General features: G+C 45.9%; 1 protein-coding gene and 1 pseudogene across 2 annotated transcripts in view; both read right to left on the bottom strand.

Moving 5' to 3' along the window:
• LOC134984629 (oocyte zinc finger protein XlCOF7.1-like) overlaps positions 1-24,784 on the bottom strand; it is a 177,773-nt gene that overhangs the window by 141,540 nt on the left and 11,449 nt on the right. The window lies entirely within an intron of this gene.
• Positions 9,177-23,551, bottom strand: LOC134984630 (zinc finger protein OZF-like; annotated as a pseudogene).

Genomic DNA, 24,784 nt, shown 5'->3' with positions numbered 1-24,784 from the left:
GCTGTCCGGCTTCGGGACTACAAACAGGGTTGAGTAATAACCTTTCCCTTGTTGGAGTAGTGGAACCTTGACCAGCACCTGTTGAAGACACAATTTTTGAATTGTATTTAAGACTATCTCCCTTTCCGGGAGGGAAGATGGTAAAGCCGATTTGAAAAAACGGAGAGGAGGCATCTCTTCGAATTCCAGCTTGTAACCCTGGGAAACAATTTCTATTGCCCAGGGATCCACCTGTGTGTGAACCCAGATGTGGCTGAAAAGATGAAGACGTGGGGCACTGGGGCGGATTCCCGTAGTGGAGCCCCAGCGTCATGCAGTGGATTTAGTAGAGGCCGGGGAGGACTTCTGTTCCTGGGAACTAGCTGTGGTTGGCAGCTTTTTCCCTCTGCCCTTACCTCTGGCAAGAAAGGACGCACCTCGTACTCTTGTTTCTCGGTGGCCGAAAGGACTGCATCTGATAATGTGGTGCTTTCTTAGGCTGTGAAGGAATAAAAGGCAAGAAATTTGATTTACCCGCCGTAGCTGTGGAGACCAGGTCCGAGAGACCCTCCCCAAATAATTCCTCACCCTTGTAGGGTAAAACCTCCATGTGCCACTTTGAGTCGGTATCACCAGTCCATTGCCGGGTCCACAGGACACGTCTAGCAGAGATCGACATAGTGTTGACTCTAGAACCCAGTAGGCCAATGTCCCTTTGAGCATCTCTCATATATAAGACAGCATCTTTAATATGTCCTAGGGTCAATACAACTGTATCCCTATCTAGCGTATCAATACACGTTGACAAGGTATCAGTCCAAGCTGACGCTATCGCCGGTCTGAGTAAGGTACCAGAATGTATGTAAATGGACTTTAAAGTAGCCTCCAGCTTGCGTTCAGCAGGATCCCTGAGGGTAGCCATATCCTGGGATGGCAGCGCTATCTTTTTGGATAAGCGCGTCAATGCTTTGTCTACGCGTGGGGAAGATTCCCACCGTATCCTGTCCTTAGCTGGGAAAGGATGTGCCATAAGAATACTCTTGGGAATCTGTAGTTTTTTGTCTGGAGACTCGCAAGCCTTTTCAAATAACTCGTTCAGCTCGACAGAAGGGGGAAAGGTTACCTCAGGCTTCTTTCCCTTATACATAAGTACCCTCGTGTCTGGGACAGGGGGATCCTCTGTGATATGCAAAACATCTTTTACGGCAATGATCATATATTGAATACTTTTAGCCAATTTTGGCTGTAACTTTGCATCATCATAATCGACACTAGAATCAGAGTCCGTGTCGGTATTTGTGTCAACTAGTTGTGATAGTGGGTGCTTCTGAGACCCCGAAGGTCCCTGTGACATAGGGGCAGGCTGGGGTTGATACCCTGCATGCACCCTTGCCTCAGTTTTGTCCAACCTTTTGTGCAATAAATTTACACTAGCGCTTAAAACATTCCACATATCCACCCAGTCAGGTGTCGGCGTTGTCGACGGAGACACAATAATTTGTTCCACCTCCTCCCTAGAAGAGCCTTCAACCTCAGACATGCCGACACACGTGTACCGACACTCCACACTCTCAGGGAATCCTCTTATCTGAAGATAGTTCTCCTCTTTGGAGAGACAGAGAGAGAGAGTATGCCAGCACACACCCAGCGCTATAAGACCCAGGAAAAAACACCTAATAAAATGTTTACCCAGCTAGCGCTGTTTACATATATGGAAAACGCCAATTATGTGCCCCCCTCCCTCCTTTAAACCTTCTGCCCATAGATAAGCAGGGGAGAGTCCGGGAGCTTCCTCTCAGCGCTGTGCTGTTGAGAAAATGGCGCTGGTAAGTGCTGAGGGAGAAGCCACGCCCCCTCGGCGGTGGGCTTCTGTCCCGCTCAAAATTAATAAAAACTGTCGGGGGCTCTTCTTATATACAGTGCCTAGCTGTATATAAGATTATTTTGCCAAAAAGGTGTTTTATTGCTGCCCAGGACGCCCCCCCTGCGCCCTTACAGTGACTGCTCTGTGTGAGGTGTATGGGAGCAATGGCGCACAGCTGCGCTGCTGTGCGTTACCTCAGTGAAGAACATGAAGTCTTCTGCCGCCTCTCATGTCTTCTTTTCTTCTCATACTCACCCGGCTTCTATCTTCCGGCTCTGCGAGGAGGAATGGCGGTGCGGCTCCGGGACGGACGGCGAGGGTGAGACCTGCGTACCGATCCCTCTGGAGCTAATGGTGTCCAGTAGCCTAAGAAACAGAGGCTACTTACAGTAGGTCTGTTTCTCTCTCCTCAGTCCCTCGCTGCAGGGAGTCTGTTGCCAGCAGAGCTGCCTGAACATAAAAAACCTAACAAAATACTCAGGGGAGCTCCTGTAATTACACCCATCTCCTCTGGGCACAGTAATAAACTGAGGTCTGGAGGAGGGGCATAGAGGGAGGAGCCAGTGCACACCCATAGTCTAAAGTCTTTCTTAGTGCCCATGTCTCCTGAGGAGCCCGTCTATCCCCATGGTCCTTACGGAGTCCCCAGCATCCTCTAGGACATTAGTGAAATTAAATTTATTTTCTGTGTTAGACCAGGAATCTTCAAAGAATGTATTCAATTCCTTTGAAGGAGGAAAAGTCACCACCTATTTTTTTTTTTTTTCAAATGAAAATAAGTCTTTTCCCCAGGTTCAGGTGTTGCATCTGTAATCTCTAACACCTCTTTAATAGCGATTATCATACATTGTATGCTTTTGGCTAATTTGGGGTCTACCCCTCTCAATTCCCCAGTGTCGACTTCAGTGTCAGAATCTGTGTCTGTGTCCCCTTGTATAACCTGCGCCAGAGACCTCCTTGGGAAGGGTCCCAAGTGGATGACGTGGATGGGTAAGGAAAAAGTACATCCTCCACAGACTCTCCAATACTTTGTTGTTCAGACTCAGAGAATTTTTTAGCAAGCTTTGACATATTACTTTGCAATTTTCTCATCCACATCGGCTCCTTCTGAGAAGGAAGGGCCACTACATTACCCTCCTGTGTATCTAGAATGGGTTCCTCTGGGGAAGAGCTCTCTCCATTGTCTGACATGTTACACACGTGTACACACACACCACTATCACACAGGGGAGCTATCGGAGACAGACTCACACTAAGGTCTGTCAGAGAAACAGAGGGATTTGCCAGTCCACACACTGCGCCTAATAAGTAGAATATGTATAATTACTACACAAAACTACAGCGCTTTTTCCAATATTAGGTACACTGACCTAATGTAATAAAACACTCCCTCCCCCCTCTATAACAACCTGGTACTTGTGTCAGCGTTGTTATGAGGAGAAGACAGCGTTCAGCAGCATCCCTGTGGCAGGAGAAAATGGCGCCTAGTGAGTATCCTGGCAAGCTGAGAAGTCCCGCCCCCTGTAATGGTGCGATTTTGCCTCAACAATATGGAATATTTTTATACTGGCCGAGGTATGCAAACCAGCGGCTAACATGTATTTGCGATGTGGCCAGTGAGAGTAAGGATTTTTCATGTCGCCCAGAGCGCACCCTCTCTGTGCACTCTGCACTCCGAGACATGGCTGCGCAGCGTCCCGCCACTGCGCTTGTACCTATGAGCCGCCAACGATGACCGGAGGACTCCTCTCTGGTAGGACTCCGGTAATATACTCACCAGTCTTCTGACTTCTGGCTGTTAGGGGGTGGCGGCAGTGCTGTGGGAGTGAGCGCTGGCCAGGCTTGGGCTGTGTTCAGTACCCTTCAGGAGCTAATGGTGTCCTGTGCGCGGAAGCAGAGCCATTGAACTAAATGAGAAGTTGGTTCCTACTTCCTCCCCTAAGTCCCACGAAGCAGGGAAGGTGTTGCCAGCAGCTTCCATGAAAATAATAAACCTAACAATGTCTTTTTCTAGCAGAACTCTGTAGAGCTCCAGTAGTGTGCATCCCGTCTCCTGGGCACATTTTCTAAACTGAGGTCTGGAGGAGGGGCATAGAGGGAGGAGCCGGTTAGGCACTTTAAGACTTTTTAACAGTGTGAAGGCTCCTGCGGACCCGTCTATACCTCATAGTACTAAAATGGACCCCAGAATCCTCTAGGACGTAAGAAAAATATGTATACACTAGAAAAGCGGCAACTAAGAGGAGACATTAATATCTACAAATATGTAAAGGGTCAGCACAAGGAGCTAGCAGCGGATTTGTTTATTAAAAGAACTCTGTATAGGACACGTGGGCTCTTGCTGAGGCTAGAGGAGAGAAAATTCCGTATACAAAGTAGGAAAGGGTTCTTCACGGTAAGGGCAATAAAAATGTGGAACTCCCTGCTGAAGCAGATAGTAATGGCAGACTCTGTAAATGTATTTAAAAACCGATCAGACAAATTTCTAACTGGAAAGAGTATCCAGGGTTATAGCATTTACCACAGTGACATTAATCTGAGAGTGGTCAGAATCATTGTTGTCAATTGGTACTAAACCATTACATCAGCAGGTACATTATAATATGATCAGCTGATCACAGAATACAGGTTGAACCCGATGGCCATTTTGCCTCTTTTCAATCTCACTAATTATGTAACTATGTAACTATTACCTTATATAGGAGTTTAACCGTATTCAGACGCATAGCAAAAGAAACAACAGTAATAATTATTAGACTCGTATGCATCCGGCACTTATCCAACTATTCATACTCAAAAGGTAGATAGAGACTTAGTGCTGTATTACCCGTGCTCAGTAGAATGTGATACAGGGAGACTCATCCCGCTTCCAGGACTGAACAATACATTAGCAAACGCTGAGTGGATCCAGACGCTAATAGTGTACACACTCGCCTCGTGAACCTACAGTGAACACAGACGCCTATGTTACGACTGGGTCTTTTTAGATACACAGCGTCTCAGGCGAAAGTGGGAAAATGGTTCATGGCGGGAGACTCGGATGAAACTGGTCATGAACCGGGGGGAGGGGTGAACAGGGGAGCATCTGACTCCCCACTGGTGACATCAATCCCATACTACCTCTGGAGCCTATGATCCTGAAGGCCTAGCGCTGGTGCACCCTAGGTGGCAGCAGCATCAGTGACTGTTTGGTAGTCTCCTCCAAAACAGTGCGGCTGTGTCCGTGTTCCCCCTCTAAGCAGAACCGATGCCTTACCTTCTCCCCATGCTCCGGCTACAGCCAGGTAAATTCTGCTGGACTTGCTAGTATATCCGATGCAGACTCCCGCCAAAACAGCACTGTACTCATGGGTAAGCGTGGTCACGACCCGGCGAGGAATTGTTGGAGCGACTCTTTCTAAGGTAGGTGTAAGATGCTTTTTAGAAAGATCACTCAAGAAAAATAGACTATAGAAATAAAATAAGAAAGCTTATAGCTGCTAAAAACCAGCAGCTCCCTGACCATGGTCTGGCTCCTGCTACACCAAACAAAAAACTGATTTGCCTGAGCCAGGAGGTGGGGACATATGGACGGGCCCACTGCATGCTGGGAGGCCAAAAGCTTTGACCGTTTGGTGCAAATCCACTGTCGCGTCATCATATCCCAATGTTATCCTGTGGATAACCTGTGGACCCTGCAGGAGAAAAAACTTGCAGCAGCTGGGATAGAGTTACATAAAATGAGGAGCTGGTGCAGCTGGTTAATAAGCTGGAGGAAATCACAGGAACTATACAGCAGCTGCAGCAAATAGAGTCAAAAGTTATCATAATGCTGCTTCCATTGACCTGTGTGAGGCTGGCCGGGATGCTGATGCAAAAGGAGATCCAAGCAGGTGGTGAAGGAAACCTGCAGAGTTCCAGCCTAGATGTGGAAAGCTGTGGAGAGGTGGCTCTCTAGGAGAAGGTAGATCTGATGGTAGGTGACAAAGTGCCAGATGTGGCAGCTTCCAGGTACACATTGTGGATCCGGTGGTGGCTGTGGTCTCTCAGGGTCCGGTCTAGGATTGGCCATCAACCATTGATGATCAGGAATCATTGATGGTCTACCTGATGATACCTAGTTTTACCATCAAAGGCAGAGAGAGCCAGGAAGTTACCCGCCATTGATAGTAGCTGTGAAGATACTAGGTTCCAAATCACTCAGGCACAGTGGTAGATAAAAAAACAACGGTGGTTTATTGAACAGAACGGGCTATAAACAGCTCAGCACACCTCTGTAATCCAATTCCACATGACAATTCCCACCACAAACTCCTGACAGAACATCACTTCTTAGTCAGAGAGCAAAGAATCTCTCCTTTCAACTCTCTGGTTAGCTCTACTTATACCCCCAGAAGCTTCATATAGCAGGGGTGTGTGTGACATATTTGTCTAAGGATCTTACAGCATTGGAATACAATACATATTCTAATCAAGGTGATTACATCAGCCAGAGAGCAACCATGTCTGGTCAGATCAATGTTGGACAATAGGGAGTAAATAAGAAGGGACAATGGTACCTTATATGACTCACCGTTTAAGTGTCCACTGTGGTGGTAGTAAACAATAGAAAACCAGGTCTAACATGAATACATTATCTAAAGTTGTAACAGATAACGTAACACAATTGCATATATTAATATTAAGGTTGATTTAAACACAATATTGGGTGAGCAGTAATGGACATGTTATGGAGAATGGGGAAACAGATGAATGTATAGGGATATGGGTATAAAAAGTACATATCTGACATGAGAAATGAGGCATAGCTATATTGTCACAGACCTCTCATTTCCTCACAGTAGCCATGGGCCAGATGTTATTTCCCATCATTTACAGACTTCTGTTGCTGCACCGAGATGCTAGGCTGTCAGCCAGTAGCCCTGCACCGCTCCGGCTCTTACATATAGTGTGCTGTTCCAGCTGGGAATGGGATGCCCCATCCACCTCACTGACGTGACAGGCTCAGCTGTCAGTCATGCAGCCCCACTGCGCCCACTCTCTCCGTACTCATACATACATGTCTTTCTGGGAGTGTCTCATCCTGGTTGTCAGTGAGACAGTGTCTCTGGCATGTTACAATCCGGGTATCTGGACGCCATTACTTACCATTCAGATGTCTCCTGAGGCTGGCTCAGCGTTCCAGGGCCGGATCTCGCCTGCGTTGCTGATGTCCATACTGTACATCTCCCTCCTGTCACTCTAAAGCGATGTCACAAGCGGCTTCATGTTAAGTCTTAGAATGGCGTCTCCAGCCCTCCGTGGCCTCTGCCGCCGTTCCTGTGTTTCCAGTATACAGATTCATCAGTGTGGCGTCTCATGCCTGCCGCGGCCTCCGCTGTCATCCATGTGGTTCCAGTATGCAAGTTGTCGGTGTGGCGTCTCCTGCCCTCCTCGGCCTGCGCCGCCATTACTGCTGAATCTCCACATGGTTTCTCAAACTAGCTTTCCCTCCAAGTGCTAACATGGGCGCAGCCATGTTGGTTTCTATCATATGCCTCAGTTTCCACCAATCCGCTGCTCTACTGGAATCTGCATAATTGTTCAGCCAATGCCTGCCTTGCTGCAGGTATAAATATCCTGTGCCTGAACCAGGAGATCGTCAGTGCTTTGGTTGTCAAACCTTGTTTCCAGTCTCTCTCTCCTGTGGTTGTTTTTCCAGGTTTCCAGCTCCTGTCTCCAGCCTCCACTAAGAGACCCGCACCAGCCTACCACCTGCGGTGCAGCCTGACTCTACAGTCCTCCGTGACTACTCCAGTTTCCAGCTACAGATCCATCTGCTTCCAGCAGAGATCAGCTTCTCTTAAAGTGCCGGTGCTTTTCCTGCAGATTTCCACAAACCACCGGTACCAGTATTTCATCGCTCCCAAGCTTCATACGATCATTTGGCTGGTACCATCCAGCATCCACTCCGTGTTAACACCTGACTGGTTCCAACCAGTACCCACAGCAGCTACTTCATCAACAGCGGACCAGCTTTCCAAGGAACATCAGCTGGTGTGTTCCTGGGCTATTCTCACTACTACAGTCGGGCCTGGTAAGGACTTTCCATCTCAAGGACAATAAGAACTGTACCTAATTCTACCAGAGCCCTGTGGCCATTGCCAACCCGTAGTACCCAGGAACTGTGATATACTTACTGTTGATTATAGTATTTATTTTACCACTGCTGTGACACATGGAGCTTGTTTAATAAATGATTATTGACTTTTACTTTGGTTGTCGTGGTCACGCCTTCGGGCAATCTTCCTGCGTGTAACTTACATGTCCAGGGGTCTGATTCAACCTCCCAGGTTCCACTACATCTCAGCCCCTACAACTGAGGCTTCCTCCCGTCAGCTCAGGCCCTCAGTTGTGACATGGCACAGCTGTGTAATCATGATGTGAGTGTGTATGTTTAGTGAGTACTGCAGTGTAGCAGTGTGGTGGGGAGAAGGGGGTTGCTACACCAATGAGTCAAGGAATGGAGTAGTTGGATGGGACTCACACAGCAGGTGGTGAAAAGCTTAAAAAGGAGTGGTTGGAAGGGGAAGGAACTGGTAGGTGTAGAAGGGATTAGTGAGGGTAAGGACTCTCAAGGAAGATTGGAGGTGGATCCCACAGGTACCAAAGTGGGTAAAGAGCAGCTTTTAGGAAGGAAATAGGTAAGACAGACCCTGTGTTTGACCCTTCTTTACCTCATGCAGGGTCGATCTTTGGACTCTCCAGTTCCTCAGAGGGCTGTGGATCCTTTTTGCCCACTACCTGGCAGTTCTGTGGTCATCTCAGGCCATGAACCTCCCAGGTGCCAGGCCTCCAGATAAACATGAAATGGTCATGGAGATGGTCCTGGGCTCTGTGGAGTAGGTGGAAAAAGCAAAGGAAAGTTGTGACCCTTCTGAAGGGGCAATGGTGGACATTGTGAATGGTTAAGGGAAGGTTTTTGTGGGTGAAGAGGGAGTTATGCCATATATACCAGAAACATTGGGTCCTCAGCCTATATGATGTGCCACCATTAATGTGGATTCTGTCTTGTCCGGCCAAGCTTGATTTACGGGCGTTGTAATTTTTATAAGCATGATAAAGGCTGAGTTTTTTATTTCTGCAGTAGACTAGAATAAGCCCAGACAGTCCCACTTCCATGATACCACCTGAATGTGACGGTCAGTGACCACCGTGCCATCACTTACCTGTATGCTTACACGAAACAGAATGATGGAACACTTACACGGTTTCTTTACATCTTCTGGGGTCCACTCCGAGATTAGACATTATGGCGTAATTACTCAGACGGGAATATAAAACAGAATAAAAAATAAAAGCTTTAATGTAATAATTAGATGCAAACAAAAGCTTTTATTATGAAATACAGGGGAGTATCCGCACCATATAGATGTAACATACAACAAACCACCGCAGATGGAACCCGGGTGACTCTAATGCACATGATAATGTACAGGGTATATATGGACAGGATCTTGTATAAGAAAACACTCGACACTCCTGATCAAGATGAGTGTCTGCAACAAGTTAGGCAAACTAGAAGAAGTGAAAACACGTTCCAATGGCCGCCATATTGTCGTGCAGCAATACAGATTGTGGAAACTGGTATTAGACATTCACATTTACACAAAGCACAAGATACAAAATAAACAGCAGAAAAAAGACCTAAGCATTTGGGATGTATTATTTAGGAAGTAAATAGAGGTACATTAATGAAAAGTGTGAGTAACAGTCATCAGTCTGTTTGTGAAGGTCTCTAGAGTGGAGGTCTCTTGGACTGTGCAAGGCAGTGAGTTCCATGGTCAAAGCTAAACGTTCAACCCATAAATGAATGACAGGAGATTCTTGGTACTGCTGGTAACAGTCCATCTGTAGAAGCAAGCAAGCAGGGCAGTAAGGAGGCAGAAGCTGCTTCTAGTTCCTTGGACCATGTAATGTTGGGCTGGGAAGGTCAGTTAGCCAATTATGAAATAGATTTGTCATCTTACAGGCAGCCGGTGAAGGGAGTAGAGAATGGGTGTTAGCGGCAGGAACGGGCTGGTTAGGTAACAGCTTGGCTGCTGCATTCTGTACTAGCTGCAAGCTCTGTAATTCTTTTGCTGGGTGACCCAAGTAGATGGCATTGCAGTAGTCTATGAACTTCTGAGGGAATCAAGTGCTTGATTCTGGCTATGGTCCACAGATGGAAGAATGAGGATTAGTATGTGGCAGATACCTGATGTCTGTGTCAGCCACATACCAGGACAACACAAAGATTCAGCACATGTTTAGTATTTTGCAATTCTGAACACCAAAGCATAAATCCAGATGGTTGGTAAAGCTGTAGTCTTGTCCTTTGTTCGGGAGCTTCTATTATGTTTCACAAAGACTGAGTCACAGCCAACTGGCATCATCCACCCCTGGAGCTCAGCTAGACAACCATTTAGGATTGGTATTAGGTTCTCAGTACATGGTGCAAAAAGCAGGTCATCTGCATAGCTGCGGTAGACCAGGCCATGACGTCTGATTATATTACCCAGTGGTAGCATGTATATTTTATAAAGCATAAGAGATCGGATTCACCCTTGAGGAACATTGGACGGCAGTGATAATTATACTCCAGAAGATGTAAATGGTTCCGTACTTGGGTAATGTCTAATATGTTCAACAAGAGCAGATTTATTTCTCTCACAGCATGAAAATGGCTTCTCATCTGTGAAATCGCTGATGTTTGACAAGAACTGATTTCGTGCAAAACATTTCCCACACTCAGAACAAGAAAACGGCTTCTCACCTGTGTGACTCCTCTGATGTCTAACAAGATGTGATGTCGATGAAAAACATTTCCCACACTCAGAACAGGAAAATGGCATCTCACCTGTGTGACTTCTCTGATGTATAACAAAATGTGATTTGTGTGCAAAACATTTCCCACACTCAGAACAGGAATACGGCTTCTCACCTGTGTGACTTCTCTGATGTATAACAAGATGTGATTTCCATGCAAAACATTTCCCACACTCAGAACAGGAATACGGCTTCTCACCTGTGTGACTTCTCTGATGTATAACAAGATGTGATTTCCATGCAAAACATTTCCCACACTCAGAACAGGAATATGGCTTCTCACCTGTGTGACTTCTCTGATGTATAACAAGATCTGGTTTCGATGAATAACATTTCCCACACTCAGAACAGGAATACGGCTTCTCACCTGTGTGACTTCTCTGATGTATAACAAGAGCTGGTTTCCGTGCAAAACATTTCCTACACTCAGAACAGGAATATGGCTTCTCCCCTGTGTGACTTCTCTGATGACTAACAAGATGTGATTTCGATGAAAAACATTTCCCACACTCAGAACAGGAATATGGCTTCTCACCTGTGTGACTTCTCTGATGTGTAACAAGAGCTGATGTCTGTGCAAAACATTTCCCACACTCAGAACAGGAATACGGCTTCTCACCTGTGTGACTTCTCTGATGTGTAACAAGATCTGATTTATATGCGAAACATTTCCCACACTCAGAACAGGAATACGGCTTCTCACCTGTGTGACTTCTCTGATGTGTAGCAAGAAATGATTTTGTTGCAAAACATTTCCTACACTCAGAACAGGAATACGGCTACTCACCTGTGTGACTTCTCTGATGTGTAACAAAAGCTGATTTATATGCGAAACATTTCCCACACTCAGAACAGGAATACGGCTTCTCACCTGTGTGACTTCTCTGATGTCTAACAAGATCTGATTTATATGTAAAACATTTCCCACACTCAGAACATGGAAATGGCCTCTCACCTGCCTTAGCTGGCTGATGAGTAATACGGTTTGTGTTCTGTGTAAAACATGGTGCATCTATAGAACAAGGAAACACTGAATCTACTCTCAGAGCTGTAACAGATGCACCAATATCAGAGTGATCAGGAGAACATTTCCCAGGATCAGAGGGATCAGCTGATAGAGCTGGATGTATAATTGGGGTAATGGGGTTATCTCCTGGAGAATCCTGTCTACTGTCATTATCTTTTATGTCACAATCCGGGGATAACATTAGATGTCCTTCTGAGATATTCCTGCTTGTGTGTCCATCTCCTGGAAATAAAATACATTAATATATAAAATGAGTAGACAAGACTCAGGGTGTTACAGGATACAATATATAATTCTATAACAGACATTTTTACCTGTAATCATTGCTTTTATGTTTATTAAAAAACAAAAAAAGCTAGGATGCTTAGACTGGAGCTTGATCAACACTGAATGCTCATGTGGGATTACTAGAGGGGACGTGGACGCTCCTGTGGGATCACTAGAGGTGACGTGGACGCTCACGTGGAATTACTAGAGGTGACGTGGATGCTCACGTGGAATTACTAGAGGTTACACGGACGCTCACGTGGAATTACTAGAGGTTACACGGACGCTCACGTGGGATTACTAGAGGTGACACGGGCGCTCACGTGGGATTACTAGAGGAGACAGGGACGCTCACGTGGGATTACTAGAGGTGACAGGGACGCTCACGTGGGATTACTAGAGGTGACAGGGACGCTCACGTGGGATTACTAGAGGTGACACGGACGCTCACGTGGGATTACTAGAGGTGACACGGACGCTCACGTGGGATTACTAGAGGTGACACGGACGCTCACGTGGGATCACTAGAGGTGACACGGACGCTCCCGTGGAATTACTAGAGGTGACGTGGACGCTCCCGTGGAATTACTAGAGGTGACACGGGCGCTCACGTGGAATTACTAGAGGTGACGTGGATGCTCACGTGGGATTACTAGAGGAGACATGGACGCTCACGTAGTATTACTAGAGGTGACACGGACGCTCATGTGGGATCACTAGAGGTGACACGGATGCTCATGTGGGATCACTAGAGGTGACACGGACGCTCATGTGGGATCACTAGAGGTGACATGGACGCTCATGTGGGGTTACTAGAGGTGACATGGACGCTCATGTGGGGTTACTAGAGTTGACATGGACGCTAACGTGGGATTACTAGAGGTGACATGGGCATTCATGTGGGATTACTAGAGGTGACATGGCCACTCATGTGGGATTAGTAGAGGTGACATGGACGCTCATGTGGGATTACTAGGGGTGACATGGACGCTCATGTGGGATTAGTAGAGGTGACATGGACGCTCATGTGGGATTACTAGAGGTGACACGGACGCACATGTGGGATTACTAGAGGTGACACGGACGCACATGTGGGATTACTAGAGGTGACACGGACACTCATGTGGGATTACAAAAGGTGACATGGACGCTCACGTGGGATTACTGGAGGTGACATGGACGCTCATGTGGGATTACTATAGGTGACATGGACACTCATGTAGGATTACTAGAGGTGACATGGACGCTCATGTGGGATTACTAGAGGTGACATGGGCACTCATGTGGGATTACTAGAGGTGACATGGGCTTTGCAATAATAAAACAGCAAAGAAGAGAAAGTGCTGTCCTGTTTGCGCACTAATAAATAATATATAACCTTTATTAAGTACAGTAAAGTATGTAAGATAAATCAGTGATATATAAAACACAAAGGTAAATGTATAAAGGTGCATAAAGTAATCAAAAGACAATTGTATTTGTTGTTAAACATCGGCATGTATATTATATTGGGCGATAATTGATTCAGTGCTGGTAATCCTGTTCAGTAAGAATATATTAATATATTACACCCATACGAGGATGGGATAAATTACACATTTAATAATATTGTGGCAGAGTTTCCTCCAGCGGTAATCTCAATGTAACATCATACTGTATGTATAAACATTTTATGGGGGGGGGATTCAGTTCATCGCAAAAACTCCCTAACCAATTAGCCGCAAAAAGTTATTGGTGCAGCCGCCCAAGAAGAGCCCACCTTCCTTGTGGAGTGGGCTTTCACTGATTTTGGATGCGGCAATCCAGTCGCAGAATAAGCCTGCTGAATCATGTTACAGATCCAGCGAGCAATAGTTTGCTTTGAAGCAGGAGCACCCAGCTTGTTGGATGCATACAGGATAAACAGCGAGTCAGTCTTTCTGACTCCAGCCGTTCTGGTTACATAAATCTTCAAAGCCCGGACTATGTCAAGTAACTTGGAATCCTCCAAGTCACGAGTAGCCGCAGGCACCACAATAGGTTGGTTCAAATGAAAAGATGACACCACCTTTGGCTGAAATTGCGGACGAGTCCGCAATTCTGCCCTGTCCATATGGAAAACCAGATAGGGGCTTTTACATGACAAAGCCGCCAATTCTGACTCACGCCTAGCCGAAGCTAAGGCCAACAGCATGACCACTTTCCACATGAGATACCTTAGCTCCACGGTTTTAAGTGGCTCAAACCAGTGGGATTTCAGGAAACCCAACACCACGTTAAGATCCCAAGGTGCCACTGGTGGCACAAAAGGAGGCTGAATATGTAGCACTCCCTTAACAAACGTCTGAACCTCAGGCAGTGAAGCCAGTTCTTTTTGAAAGATAATGGATAGGGCCAAAATCTGGACCTTTATGGACCCAAATTTTTGGCCCATAGACACTCCTGACTGTAGGAAGTGCAGGAACCGGCCGAGCTGGAATTCCTCTGTAGGGGCCTTCCTGGCCTCACACCAAGTAACATATTTTCGCCATATACGGTGATAAAGGCTAGGAAGGACGTGACAGCAAAGCATTATCAGCGTAGGAATAACTTCTCCAGAATGCCTTTTTCCGCTAGGATCCGGTGTTCAACCGCCATGCCGTCAAACGCAGCTGCGGTAAGTCTTGGAACAGACAGGGCCCCTGTTGCAACAGGTCCTGTCTGAGAGGCAGAGGCCATGGGTCCTCTGTGAGCATTTCTTGCAGTTCCGGGTACCAAGTCCTTCTTGGTCAATCCGGAACAATGAGTATTGTTCTCACTCCTCTTTCTTACAATTCTCAGCACCTTTGGTATGAGAGGAAGAGGAGGAAACGCATAGACCGACTGGAACACCCATGGTGTTACTAGTGCGTCCACAGCTATCGCCTGAGGGTCCCTTGACCTGGCGCAATACCCTTTTAGCTTTTTGTTGAGGCGGGACGCCATCATGTCCACCTGTGGCAGTTCCCATCGATTTACAATCTGCGTGAAGACTTCTTGATGAAGTCCCCACTCTCCCGGGTGGAGGTCGTGCCTGCTGAGGAAGTCTGCTTCCCAGTTGTCCACTCCCGGAATGAACACTGCTGACAGTGCTTGCACGTGATTCTCCGCCTAACGAAGAATCCTGGTGGCTTCCGCCATTGCACCCTGCTTCTTGTGCTGCCCTGGCGGTTAACATGGGCCACTGCAGTGATGTTGTCTGACTGAATCAGCACTGGTTGATTTCAAAGCAGAGGCTCCGCTTGACTCAGGGCGTTGTATATGGCCCTTAGTTCCAGGATATTGATGTGCAGACAAGACTCCCGACTTGACCACAGCCCTTGGAAGTTTCTTCCCTGAGTGACTGCCCCCCATCCTCGGAGGCTTGCATCCGTGGTCACCAGGCCCCAGTCCTGTATGCCGAACCTGCGGCCTTCGAGGAGGTGAGCACTTTGCAGCCACCACAGAAGAGACACCCTGGCCCTGGGGGACAGGGTGATCAGCCGATGCATCTGAAGATGCGATCCAGACCACTTTTCCAACAGATCCCACTGAAAGATCCTCGCATGGAACCTGCCGAAGGGAATGGCTTCGTATGACGCCACCATCTTTCCCAGGACTCGCGTGCAGTTATGCACCGATACCTGTTTCGGTTTTAGGAGGTCTCTGACCAGAGTCACGAGCTCCTGAGCCTTCTCCGCCGGGAGAAACACCTTCTTCTGGTCTGTGTCCAGAATCATGCCCATGAAGGGCAGACGCGTCGTAGGGATCAGCTGCGACTTTGGAATATTCAGGATCCACCCGTGTTGTTGCAACACTTCCTGAGAGCGTGCTAGGCCGATCAGCAACTGCTCCCTGGACCTCGCCTTTATGAGGAGATTGTCCAAGTATGGGATAATTGTAACTCCTTGCTTTCGAAGGAGTACCATCATCTCCGCCATTACCTTGGTAAATATTCTCGGTGCTGTGGACAGGCCAAACGACAACGTCTGGAATTGGTAATGACAGTCCTGTACCACAAACTGAGGTACTCCTGATGAGGTGGATAAATGGGGACATGCAAGTAAGCATCCTTGATGTCCAGCGACACCATAAAATCCCCCTCTTCCAGGCTTGCAATGACCGCTCTGTGCGATTCCATTTTGAACTTGAATTTCTTCAGATAAATGGTCAGGGATTTTAAATTCAAAATGGGTCTGACCGAACCGTCCGGTTTCGACACCACAAACATTGTGGAATAGTAGCCCCATCCCTTTTGAAGAAGGGGAACCTTCACCACCACCTGCTGGAGATATAACTTGTGAATTGCCGCCAACACTACCTCCCTTTCCATGGGAGAAGCCGGCAGGGACGATTTTAGGTAACGGTGAGGGGGCGTCACTTCGAATTCCAGCTTGTATCCCTGAGACACAATTTGTATAGCCCAAGGATCCACCCGTGAGCGAACCCACTGGTGGCTGAAATTTAGGAGACGTGCCCCCACCGCTCCTGACAGCGTCACGCGGTGGATTTAGTGGAGGCTTTTTTTGAATGAAAGAACTGCATTTGGTAATACGGTGCTTTGGCTGTGAGGGAACATATGGCAAAAAATTCGACTTCCCAGCCGTTGCTGTGGAAACCAGGTCCGAGAGACCGTTCCCAAACAATTCCTCACCCCTGTAAGGTAAAACCTCCATGTGTTTTTTAGAGTCGGCATCACCAGTCCACTGCCGAGTCCACAGGACCCTTCTGGCAGAAATCGACATTGCGTTTACTCTAGAGCCCAGTAGGCAAATTTCCCTCTGGGCATCCCTCATATATAAGACAGTGTCTTTGATATGTCCCAGGGTCAGTAAAATAGTCTCCCTGTCCAGGGTATCTATCCCCTCAAACAGATTATCTGTCCATTCTGCTACAGCACTACACATCCAGGCCGAAGCAATTGCTGGCCTCAGGAGAGTACCAGAATGTGTATAAACAGACTTCAGGATACCTTCCTGCTTTCTATCCGCAGGATCCTTTAGGGCGGCCTGTGACGGCAGTGCCACCTTCTTAGATAAGCGTGTCAACGCCTTATCTACCCTAGGGGAGGATTCCCAGCGTAACCTGTCGGTTGGCGGGAAAGGGTACGCCATAAGCAATCTTTTGGAAATTACTACTTTCCTATCAGGGGAATACCACGCTTTTTCACACAATTCATTTAATTCATGTGAAGGGGGAAAAGTCACTTCTTGCTTTTTCTCCCCATACATGTAAACCCTCTTGTCAGGGACAGGGTTTTCCTCTGATATGTGCAACACATCCTTCATTGCTATAATCATGTAGCGGATGGCTTTAGTCAATTTAGGCTGCAACTTAGCATCATCGTCATCGACACTGGAGTCAGAATCCGTGTCGACATCTGTGTCAACAATCTGGGATAGTGGGCGTTTTTGAGACCCTGACGGTCTCTGCGCTGTAGGATCAGACATGGGCTGAGACCCTGACTGTCCCAAGGCTTCAGCTTTATACAACCTCTTATGCAAGGAGCTTACGTTATCATTTAACACCTTCCACATATCCATCCAATCAGGTGTCGGCGCCGTCGGCGGCGACCCCACATATCATCACTTGTTCAGCCTCCACGTATCCTTCCTCGTCAAACATGTCGACACAAACGTACCGACACACTGCACACAACCAGGGAATGCTCACTTTAGGACAGGACCCCCACAAAGGCCTTTTGGGGACACAGAGAGTATGCCAGCACACACCCCAGCGCTATATAACCCCAGGGATTACACAGTAATTTAGTGTTTACCCAGTAGCTGCTGTTTATGACAATTTGCGCCTAAATTTATGTGCCCCCCCCCCCTCTCTTTTTACGCTTTTTCTACCTGGATACTGCAGGGGAGAGCCTGGGGAGCTTCCTCTCAGCAGAGCTGTGGAGAGAAAATGGCGCTGGTGAGTGCTGAGGAAGAAGGCCCCGCCCCCTCAGCAACGGGCTTCTGTCCCGGGTCTGTGTAAATAAAATGGCGGGGGCTCGTACATATATACAGTGCCCGGCTGTATATATGTGTCTTTTTGCCAAGAGGTATCCTAATTGCTGCCCAGGGCCCCCCCCCCCTGCGCCCTGCACCCTACAGTGACCAGAGTGTGTGGGTAGTGTGGGCGCTACCTCATGTGAAGACAGGAGTCTTCTGCCACCGATTTCGATGTCTTCTTGCGTCTGCCGGCTTCTGACTTTGCGAGGGGGACGGCGGCGCGGCTCCGGGAACGTACGACCAACGTACCTGTGTTCGATCCCTCTGGAGCTAATGGTGTCCAGTAGCCTAAGAAGCGCAACCTAGCTTCAGTGAGTAGGTTTGCTTCTCTTCCCTCAGTCCCTCGTAGCAGAGAGTCTGTTGTCAGCAGAAGCTCTCTGAAAATAAAAAACCTAACTAAAATACTTTCTTATTAGCAAGCTCAGGAGAGCTCACTAAAATGCACCCATCTCTGGCCGGGCACAGATTCTAACTGAGGTCTGGAGGAGGGGCATAGAGGGAGGAGCCAGTGCACACCAGTAGTACTAATTCTTTCTTAGAGTGCCCAGTCTCCTGCGGAGCCCATCTCTTCCCCATGGTCTTTACGGAGTCCCCAGCATCCACTAGGACGTTAGAGAAAATTTGATTTACCTGCGGTAGCTGTGGAAACCAGGTCCGTCAGCCCATCCCCAAACAATACGTCTCCCTTATAGGGTAGGACTTCCATATGTTTTTTGGAATCCGCATCACCCGTCCATTGGCGAGTCCATAAGAATCGTCTCGCCGAGATAGACATGGCATTGGCCCTAGAAGCCAGCAATCCAATATCCCTTTGAGCAGCTCTCATAAATAAGACTGCACCTTTAATATGGGCTAGAATTAACAATACAGTATCTCTATCCATGGTATCAAATTCAGCCGTCAGATCATCTGTCCATGCTGAAATTGCGCTACATACCCATGCCGACGCAATAGTCGGTCTTAGCACAGCTCCAGTATGCGAATAAATAGACTTTAAAGTAGTCTCCTGCCTGCGATCCGCAGGATCCTTGAGGGCCGCTGTGTCTGGAGACGGTAGCGCCACTTTCTTGGACAGGCGCGTTAAGGCCTTGTCCACAGTGGGAGGTGATTCCCAACGTACCCTGTCCTGTTTAGGGAAGGGGTATGCCATATAAATAATTTTTGGGATCTGCGGTCTCTTCTCCGGAACTCCCAAGCTTTTCCAAAGAACTTATTTAGTTAATGAGATGTGGGAAAATAAATAATCTGTTTCTTACCCTTAAACATGTGTACCCTTGTGTCGGGGACCGAGGGTTCATCCTCAATATGCAACACATCCCTTATTGCCACAATCATACACTGAATGCTTTTTGTCACCTTAGGTTGCAATTTCACTTCATCATAGTCGACACTGGAATCAAAGTCCGTGTCGGTAGTAATGTCCACAATTTGTGCTAAGGGACGTTTTTGAGACCCCGACGGGCCCTGTGAGTCGGTCCAATCCGAGGATTGACCTCTTGATGCCTCCCTGGATTCAGCCTTATCAAGCCTCTTATGTAAAGATGCCACACTTGCATTCAACATATGCCACATGTCCATCCATTCCTGAGTCGGCACTACCGACGGGGACACACCACTCATTTGCTCCACCTCCTCCTTGGAGAATCATTCCGCCTCAGACATGTCGACACGCACGTACCGACACCCCACACACACAGGGATAAACCTATAAGGGGACAAAACCCCAACCAGGTCCTTAGGAGAGACAGAGAGAGAGTATGTAAGCACACACCCAGCGCCTAAATAACACCGGAAAAAATAAATGACCAGATAGCGCATATATATTATATTTATATATTTATATATTTTATTTATTTATATATATATATATCAAACAAAAAACCCAGCACTCTCCTAAGCAGCTTCATTCACCTTAGGAGAGTGCTGGGTTTTTTGTTTGGTATATTTGAGTTTGGTGGTCACAGCCCACCGCACCCCAACCCCTGGGAATGGCGAGTGCAGTGGTTCCTCGTGTTTGTTTGTTTATATATATATATATATATATATATATATATATTTATTATATATATATATATTATATATATATATACACATATATATATATACATATACACAATTCCCACTCACTGCGTTACCAATGTGCCCCCCTCCTCTTTTTCCAGCCTGTGAAAGTGTTCAGCAGGGAGAGAGACCGGGGAGCCAGCGTCCTCATGCAGCTTCTGTGGAGAAAATGGCGCTGGTTAGTGGTGAGGATCAAGCTCCGCCCACCCGAAGGCGGGCTTCGGTCCCAGTGCAATTGTAATAAAATGGCGGGGGATCTGTGATTTACTGCCTCCGCAGCCTAATCCTACTCTTTGTGCATCAAACTTTGAGGATTATTGCTGCCCAGGGCGCCCCCCCGCCCCCCCTCCCCCCTGCACCCATCAGTGCTGCCTCTGTGTGTTGTGTCTGGGAGCAATGGCCTTACCTCAAGAAGATCTGAAGTCTTCTGCCACCTGAGATGTCTTCTATCTTCTCATACTCGCCCGGCTTCTATCTTCCAGCATCTGTGAGGAGGACGGCTGCGCGGCTTCGGGACGAACCCCAGGGCAAGACCTGTGTTCCGACTCCATCTGGACCTAATGGTGTCCAGTAGCCTAAGAAGCAGAGCCTATCAGTTAAGTAGGTCTGCTTCTCTCCCCTCAGTCAAACGATGCAGGGAGCCTGTTGCCAGCAGTGCTCCCTGAAAATAAAAAACCTAACAAAATTATTTTTCTACAGAAAACTCAGGAGAGCTCTCTGCAGTGCACCCTTCTCCTCTGGGCACAGAATCTAACTGGGGTCTGGAGGAGGGGCATAGAGGGAGGAGCCAGTGCCCACCCATAGGAAAAGTTCTTTTTAGGTGCCCATGTCTCCTGCGGAGCCCGTCTATAACCCATGGTCCTTACGGAGTCCCCAGCATCTTCTAGGATGTAAGAGAAAAAGGCTTTGTAGATGTTTACTACTGTATTGTCTTACTGACCTATAGTTTCCTACTGTATTGTCTTACTGACCTATAGTTTCTTACTGTATTGTTTTACTGACCTAGTTTCCCACTGTATTGTCTTACTGACCTACAGTTTCCTTTTGTATTGTCTTACTGGCCTATAGTTTCCTACTGTATTGTCTTCCTGACCTATAGTTTCCTACTGTATTGTCTTACTGACCTACAGTTTCCTACTGTATTGTCTTACTGACCTATAGTTTCCTTCTGTATTGTCTTACTGACCTATAGTTGCTTCTGTATTGTCTTACTGACCTATAGTTTCCTTCTGTATTGTCTTACTGACCTATAGTTGCTTCTGTATTGTCTTACTGACCTATAGTTTCCTACTGTATTGTCTTACTGACCTATAGTTTCCTTCTGTATTGTCTTACTGACCTATAGTTGCTTCTGTATTGTCTTACTGACCTATAGTTTCCTACTGTATTGTCTTACTGACCTATAGTTTCCTTCTGCATTGTTTTACTGACCTATAGTTTCCTTCTCTATTCTTACTGACCTATAGTTTCTTCTGTATTGTCTTACTCATCTAGTTGCCTTCTACATTGTCTTACTGACCTATAGTTTCCTACTGTATCACTGTCTTACTGACCTATAGTTTCCTGTCTTACTGACCTATAGTTTCCTACTGTATTGTCTTACTGACCTATTGTTTCTTCTGTATTGTCTTACTGACCTATAGTTTCTTACTGTATTGTCTTAGGGCCCTACACACTAAAAGATTATCTGTCCAATCTGGCAATGTCTGGGAGCAAATGGCAATTTACTATTTGCTCTCAAAGATTGGAAAACAGACAAAAATGGACTTTCAGACAAATTGGTTACATTTGTTTCATTAAACCAATTTATCTGAACTGTGTTTGTCCATTTTCTTGATTTTGGGCGCAAATGGTTGATTGTCATTTGCTCCCAGACATGCCAGATTTTCTTTCCAATCAGCCAGATTGGACAGATAATCTTTAAGTGTGTAGGGCCCTTTACTGACCTATAGTTTCTGACTGTATTGTCTTACTGACCTATAGTTTCTGACTGTATTGTCTTACTGACCTATAGTTTCCTACTGTATTGTCTTACTGACCTATAGTTTTTTACTGTATGGTCTTACTGACGTATCATGGCTTACTGTAGTCTTACTGGTCTATAGTTTCCTTATTTATTGTCTTGCTGACCTATAGTTTCTTCTGTAATGTCTTACTGACCTATAGTTTCTTCTGTATTGTCTTACTGACCTATAGTTTCCTTCTGTATTGTCTTACAGACCTATAGTTTCCTTCTGTATTGTCTTACAGACCTATAGTTTCCTATATACATAGTTTTCCTGTCTATGTATGGTAGGTATGGAAGGGAGACCTACCATACATAGACAGTATATATAAGCCTCAGCCTCTCCCTTCTGAAAATGATAATGAATAAGGTGTATGTGTGGATACCATGCACATGTAACTGATTCTATTTACAGGAAACAATAGGGAGAGCCCACGGCTGTCTGGCAGTGTTCTAGATGGTTAAGTATTACACATATGAATATATTTCTTCTAAATAAAATATTTTTCACCCTGATTGATATAATACTGATAGTAAGACAATTCAGTCAATAGTAATCTTTCTTTTAAGTAAGTAAGATCCATATATATGAATTTTTAGTGAATAGTTATTAAAGGTTGTATTTTAATTGCAATTAAGTTAACAAGAGTGCTCCCAAAAAGGAAGTTTACTTCTTTCTTTCCGGACCGCTCTTCTATGCAGAAGGGAAATATCTGCTGTTTATTGAGAGATGCTCCCTGTAAGGAATTTACCACTTGCAGCTGAAATTGCAAAAGACCCCACCCCTTGCATCAGGTAAATTAATGTCTCCTATGATTATGACTTCTCCCTTTAAAGCCATTTTAGTGATGTCCAACAATAGATTCCTGTCCAAATCCTGCCCCAGGCCACGTGGTCTAGAGATCACCCCAATATGAATAATGTCCTTTTTCCCGGTTTCTGTGGTGACCAAAGGGGCCTCAGATTTGTCTTCAATATTTTGTATTAATTGAAGTAGCATTTATGCTTTTTTCCCACATACATTGCTACGCTTCCTCCTACACTGACCATTCTATCCTTCCTAAATAAATTGTATCCTGGTATAGCTATGTCCCAGTCATGATTCTCATTGCACTATGACTCTGTAATTGCCACAATATCCAGGTTATCCCTGGTCATTATCACAATTAGCTCTGGAATTTTGTCTCCTAATCTCCTAGCATTTGCACACATAGCTTTAAGAATTATGTCTGTGCATCTGTTATTAGTAGCCATGTCCAGACAGTACAAAATAAATGACAAGTTTAAAGTTGAAATTACCTGTTTGGTGATGTTGTTCAGTATTTGGTATTTGTTTTTTTAACTAATCAGGAATCACAAACTGTCCTTTACACCACGACTACACCTCACTAAATGAAAAGATATAGTAAACATGACCACAAATGGCCAAATAGGTCTACTATATACAAGGAGTTATTTAATACCTGCATCATCTAACAAAATGAAGGTTATTTAATAAATGGTTGCTAAACTGAGAAATTTAGATCCCATACAAATTACACACTACTACTTATATATGATCCCTAAAAACTTCTGCTTGTTACTTTTAATAACATTATAGTGTTGTGTGTAATAACTCTCTTCATCTGATGTTTGTCATGGATAACCTTGTGTTATAAACACCCAACTGAGAACTGGGATGATGGCAGAGGATGGTGTAGAATAAGAGATTGCTGTAGTGACTGAGCAATGAGAATATGTTACTTCTGTAATAAGTGTTTATTACTCACCTGTGCTGATATCTGTAGGGATCTCCTCCTCCTTACACTGCTGATCACCCCTCACATACATTTCTTCTTCTCCCTCTGTATCTTCTGTCATCATATCAGTCGCATACGTCTCTTCTTCTCCCTCTGTATCTTCTGCCTTTATATCAGTCACATACGTCTCTTCTTCTTCCTCTGTATCTTTTGCCTTTATATCAGTCACATACTTCTCTTCTTCTCCCTCTATATCTTCTTCCTTTATATCAGTCACATACGTGTCTTCTTCTTCCTCTATATCTTCTGCCTTCATATCAGTCACATACGTCTCTTCTTCTCCCTCTATATCTTCTGCCTTTATATCAGTCACATACGTCTCTTCTTCTCCCTCTATATCTCCTGCCTTTATATCAGTCACATACATCTCTTCTTCTCCCTCTATATCTTTTGCCTTTATATCAGTCACATATGTCTCTTCTTCTTCCTCTATATCTTCTGCCTTTATATCAGTCACATATGTCTCTTCTTCTCTCCTTATATCTTCTGCCTTTATACAAGAAAGACGTTCTACCTAAATAACCCAAAAAAAGATGATTTTGGTACTTACCGATAAATCCATTTCTCAGAATCCTCTAGGGGACACTGGAGTCTTATACAGTAGGTGTGTGAAGCTTGCAACCGGAGGTGTGGCACAATCTAAAATTAGCATTGTCTGCACAGCCGGCTCCTCCCCCTTCACATCCCTCCTCCTTCAGTTTGGAAAACGTGACTGAGAGAATAGGACATGATACTATAGCACTTGGCGAGGAACCGAACCGTACAACAAAGCAACAGCATCCAAGAAACTCTTAACAGAAAAACCAACGCTGTTTGCACGAACTGTTTGAACAAGAACTTTGAACACAGCAGGTTGACAGCACTGAGGCGGGCATCCAGTGTCCCCTAGAGGATTCAGAGAAATGGATTTATCGGTAAGTACCAAAATCCTCTTTTATCTTTCATCCACTAGGGGACACTGGAGTCTTATACAGTAGG

The sequence above is a fragment of the Pseudophryne corroboree genome (genome assembly GCF_028390025.1).
Source record: "Pseudophryne corroboree isolate aPseCor3 chromosome 3 unlocalized genomic scaffold, aPseCor3.hap2 SUPER_3_unloc_7, whole genome shotgun sequence".
Classification (NCBI taxonomy): domain Eukaryota; kingdom Metazoa; phylum Chordata; class Amphibia; order Anura; family Myobatrachidae; genus Pseudophryne; species Pseudophryne corroboree.
The sequence above is the reverse complement of the archived record's forward strand: the minus strand, read 5'-3'. Positions and strand labels throughout refer to the sequence as shown.